Here is a 6,318-nt window from a genome sequence, read left to right on the forward strand (position 1 = left end):
TTTTCTCGCCTCTCATTGGCCAAACTCAACCTTGGCTTGTTTTCTATTGGACAGTAACGTGATACAGGAAGTCATATCATTGAGGGGGTGGGGCTTGTTAGTAATGGTGGCGCGAAAATGACAAGAGAGGAGAAAGGCGAGCATGTGGTGTTTTAGGACAGTGGTTCTCAACCTTTTTTCAGTGATGTACTCCCTGTGAATTTTTTTTAAATTCAAGTACCCCCTAATCAGAGCGAAGCATTTTTGGTTCAAAAAAAGAGATAAAGAAGTAAAATACAGCACTATGTCATCAGTTTCTGATTTATTAAATTGTATAACAGTGCAAAATAATGCTCATTTGTAGTGGTCTTTCTTGAACTATTTGGAAAAATATATATACAAATAACTAAAAACTTGTTGAAAAATAAACAAGTGATTCAATTATAAATAAATATTTCTACACATAGAAGTAATCATCAACTTAAAGTGCCCTCTTTGGGGATTGTAATAGAGATCCATCTGGATTCATGAACTTAATTCTAAACATTTCTTCACAAAAAAAGAAATCTTTAACATCAATATTTATGGGACATGTCCACAAAAAATCTAGCTGTCAACACTGAATATTGCATTGTTGCATTTCTTTTCACAGTTCTTTTTGACAGACATTTTAGAGAGGGTCAGACCATCATGGCATGGGGGAAACTCTGGGTTTATGGGAATGAATGGAATAGCCTACTTGATTTGATGTTCAGTTTATGAACTTACATTCATATTTTGTTGAAGTATTATTCAATAAATATATTTATAAAAGGATTTTTTAATTGTTGTTATTTTTACAATATTTAAAAAAAATCTCACGTACCCCTTGGCATACCTTCAAGTACCCCCAGGGGTACACGTACCCCCATTTGAGAACCACTGTTTTAGGAAACAAAGACAAAACAATGGACCATACATTAGCATTTTTATGAACATTACTACTTATATATATATATATATATATATATATATATATATATATATATATATATTTATATATATATATATCATACTTGCCAACCTTGAGACCTCCAATATCGGGAGGTGGGGGGTAGGGGGTGGGGGGTGGGGTGGGGGGGGGGGCTTGGTCGGGGGCGGGGGGCGTGGTTGGGGGCGTGGTTATTTACAGCTAGAATTCACCAACTCGAGTATTTCATATACATTTCATATATATATATGTATGAAATACTTGACTTTCAGTGAATTCTAGCTATATATATATACTTATTTTATTTACATATAAAAGAAATACTTGAATTTCAATGATCCAGTGGCTATCCATTAGATGGCAGTATTGTCCTGTTTAACTTCTCCGTTCAACTTGCAAGCGTATTTCTTCATCTTGCTCGTCGATGGAGTCGCCATGTCTGTAATTTCCTCGTTCTTCTGCTTCCTCTCCTTGTTGTGTGCGCAGTTGTGCACTCCACTCTCTAAAAGCCCTAGATGTTATGACGTCATTGGGCAGGCAAGCTGTTTTATTGTGGGAAAGCGGACGTGAGAACAGGCTGTCCCCACTCAGTCTCAGGTCCGCATTGAGCTGGAGGGGGCGTGGCCTCCAGCTCCAGCTGAATACCGGGAGTTTGTCAGGAGAATATCTCTGACGGGAGGTTGTCGGGAGAGGCGCTGAATATCGGGATTCTCCCGCTAAAAACGGGAGGGTTGGCAAGTATGATATATATATATGTATAGGGGCGGCATGGCGTAGTGGGTAGAGCAACCGTGCCAGAAACCTGAGGGTTGCAGGTTCGCTCCCCGCCTCTTACCATCCAAAAAAAAAAAAATCGCTGCCGTTGTGTCCTTGAGCGGGACACTTCACCTTTGCCCCTGGTGCCACTCACACCGGTGAATTGAATGATGAATGATAGGTGGTGGTCGGAGGGGCCGTTGGCGCAAATTGCAGCCACGCTCCCGTCAGTCTACCCCAGGGCAGCTGTGGCTATGAAAGTAGCTTACCACCACCAGGTGTGAATGAATGATGGGTTCTACATGTAAAGCGACTTTGGGTACTTAGAAAAGCGCTATATAAATCCCAGGTATTATTATTTATATATATATATATATATATATATATATATATACATATATGTATGTATATATACATGTATAATTATTATTATTTATATATATATATATATATATATATATATATATATATATATATATATATATATATATATATATATATATATATATATATATATATATATATATATATATATATATTATTTATAATATAATACATAAATATATATTATTATTTATATAGAAATCTATACATACATATTAATACAAAGCTATATATATAACTATATATACATGCAATATATATTAAATTATGTATATAAATATATATATAATTATTATTTATATATATAATGTAAATATATTATTTATAATATTCATCCATCCTTTTTCTACTGCTTGTCCCTTTTGAGGTCGCTGGGGTGCTGGAGCCTATCTAATATATATATAAATATATATAATTATCTATATATAAATCTATATATATACATATATATATATATATACATATAAATACAAAGCTATATCGATGAATGTATGTATATATAGAACTATATATACATGCAATATATATACAATTATATATATATGTGTTTTATATTGAAAATTATATATATATATATATATATATATATATATATATATATATATATACACATATATACATATATATATATATATATATATATATATATATATATATATATATATATATATATATATATATATATATATATATATATATATATATATATATATATGTATACACACACACATATATATATACAGTATATATATATACACATTATGCATATTAAATTTCAGTTATAAGCCTTAATGTCAAATACAGTATGTTAAAAAAAAAAGCCCAATACAATATGGGGAGTCAAAAGGGACAATGAGTAAATAAATACATCTTTACAAATATTTAAATGTGCCATTTATAAATTAAATAATTAAATACATCAAAAAATAATGATATAAATAATTGATTACATTTTGAATTATTAATCAAATCATGAAATTAATCATTTATAATGTTTAAAAAGTAAATGAAATTATTAAATAATTGAGTAAATAATTATGTGTAATTTTGCATTAAATAAATTAATGACACATTTAATAACATATGTAATATGAATTTAATTATCATCAAACTAATTAATCACTCATTTAAGGATTTATTTAAATATACCTATTCATTTATTTATTTATTTTTGTCTCAGTTGGCCCCACCTGTAGGTAACAAACACAACTTTTCTTAATGAATGCAATGACTACCACCCAGTGGTCAAATTACAGTGTTAAATGCTTCAAACAGGAATAATGGGGATCTACTGCATCTCCTCATTAAGTGCAGGTGAGCTGGAACCTATCCCAGCTGACTTTGGGGAAAAAGGCGGGCGACTCCCTGGACTGGTTGCCGTTCACTCCCAGGACACATACAAACAAACAAACGCTCACATCTACACATCCGGACAATAAATGAGGCCTCAGCGAGTGTGTGGCACACTCACTAGCTGTATTCGCAATGTACTGGTACATAATTGCCATCTACCATATACTGAGTTCACTACTTTTGTCCTGCAAATAAAATCAGTAGTTAGTAAATAGTTGAAAGGACGTACTAACCACTAGTCCATTATCATGCCCTGAAGTTTATTCCCAGTGGAGAAATGCATTACATTTCTTATTTCACTGTCAATGTTTTGAATCCCCATTTTTCTACATGTTTATCATTATTGAGAGCGAGCAAATATATTTGTTTCTTGTTCAGTCAGAGGCACGCGCATTAAGTCTTGCATTTCTGCTACATCAAGAACTGACACAACTCTGTCGTTGCCATGGTCAACATCCTCTTTTTACCTGTTTCATATCCAATAAAGCTTGTCTTACCAACACTCAGGGGCGCCGAAAAGGGGGGGTAAAGGAGACAGATTCTAGGGGCCCATGATGGAGAGGGGCCCAGAGAGGCCCCTAGTGATGATGAAATTATAATGTTGCCGCTGTGTTGGGGCCCTGTAAAGATTATTTTCATGGGGCCCAAAATCCCTGCCAACACTTGCACCAAATACATTGAAATACTTGTCGATTTGGAAAAAAAAAGTGTGAGGAACTTAAAATAAAATGGGTGTGTCACGTGTGTGTAGGTGTCAAAGAGGCTATAATTGTAGACGCTATCGACCGTGGGAAAGTGGCATCGCACTTTTGACGAAATACTTTGACCGAAACCACGATGAGAACACCAGAAAACACACCAGAAAACACCCTACATGTGACCCGAATGAGGATAAGCAGACAGTACAAAACCCAAAACCAGTGAAGTTGGCACGTTGTGTAAATGGTAAATAAAAACAAAATACAATTATTTGCAAATCCTTTTCAACCTATATTCAATTGAATAGACTGCAATGACAAGATATTTAACGTTCAAACTGGTAGACTTTGTTATTTTTTGCAAATATTAGCTCAATTTGATGCCTGCAACATGTTTCAGAAAAGCTGGCACAAGTGGCAAAAAAGACTGAGAAAGTTGAGGAATGCTCATCAAACACTTCTTTGGAATATCCCACAGGTGGACAGGCTAATTGGGAACAGGTGGGTGCCGTGATTGGGTATAAAAGCAGCTTCCATGAAATGCTCAGTCATTGACAAACAAGGATGGGGCGAGGGTCACCACTTTGTCAACAAATGCGTGAGTAATTTGTTTAAGGACAACATTTCTCCACCAGCTATTGCAAGGAATTTAGGGATTTCAGCATCTACGGTCCGTAATATCATCAAAAGGTTCAGAGAATCTGGAGAAATCACTGCAAGGCCTAAAACAGACATTGAATGCCCGTGACCTTTGATCCCTCAGGCGGTACTGCATCAAAAAGCGACATCAGTGTGTAAAGGATATCACCACATGGGCTCAGGAACACTTCAGAAAACCACTGTCAGTAACTACAGTTTGAACAGGTGGGTGCCCTGATTGGGTATAAAAGTAGCTTCCATGAAACACTCGGTCATTCACAAACAAGGGTGGGGCGAGGGTCACCACTTTGTGAACAAATGCGTGAGCAAATTGTCCAACAGTTTAAGAACAACATTTCTCAATGAGCTATTGCAAGGAATTTAGGGATTTCACCATCTAAGGTCTGTAATATCATCAAAAGGTTCAGAGAATCTGGAGAAATCACTGCACGTAAGGGGAAAGGCCTGTGACCTTGGATCCCTCAGGCGGTACTGCATCAAAAAGTGACATCAGTGTGTAAAGGATATCACCACATGGGCTCAGGATTACTTCAGAAAACCACTGTCAGTAAGTACAGTTGGTCGCTACATCTGTAAGTGCAAGTTAAAACTCTACTATGCAAAGCCAAAGCCATTCATCAACAACACCCAGAAACGCTTTGATGGGTCCGAACTCATCTAAGATGGATTGATGCAAAGTGGAAAAGTTTTCTGTGGTCTGATAAGTCCACATTTCAAATTGTTTTTGGAAACTGTGGACGTCGTTATAGGCGCAAAAGTTCAAAAGCCAGCATCTGTGATGGTATGGAGGTGTATTAGTGCTCAAGGCATGGGTAACTTACACATCTGTGAAGGCACCATTAATGCTGAAAGGTACATACAAGTTTTGGAGCAACATATGTTGAAATATGTTGCTTTTTATGTTTTGTGTTGACATCCAAGCAACATCCAAGCAACCCAAAGAGTTTAGTGGAATATCCATGCTGTGAGGCGTAGCTACAAATCAGTAAGTGAACATCTAAAACAAAAGACATGTTACAGGTTCTTAGAAAGACACTCGAACCCCCCTAGCAAGACATGAACCCACCAAAGCCACCAGCCCGTCTCCCTTCCCTGCACTCCCATGCCTACTCCCCATCGACAGCCCCCTCGAGACGCCCACGAGCCCCCCCCCCCCACCGCCGCAGCAACCACAGGGCTCCTGGTGCTTCTCTCCATGCACTTCAGTAGTTGTCAAAACATTTTTCTTTCTCTTCATTCTCGTCTGACTTCAATCTCAGGGCAATCTATAAACTTGATAAAAGCATTTTTATTTTTTTTGTTGTATTGTCAGAACACTGAAAAGAAGAATAGTGCTGTTTCTCTCTCGCAGAATTGTCTCCATATAAACTGTTGTTTTGTTTGCATCATCATTGCATATATATATATATATATATATATATATATATATATATATATATATATATATATATATATATATATATATATATATATATATGTAAAACACAAAAAAAATCAATTTTGTATCGACAAATGTAA

The sequence above is a fragment of the Entelurus aequoreus genome, linkage group LG25 (genome assembly GCF_033978785.1).
Source record: "Entelurus aequoreus isolate RoL-2023_Sb linkage group LG25, RoL_Eaeq_v1.1, whole genome shotgun sequence".
Classification (NCBI taxonomy): domain Eukaryota; kingdom Metazoa; phylum Chordata; class Actinopteri; order Syngnathiformes; family Syngnathidae; genus Entelurus; species Entelurus aequoreus.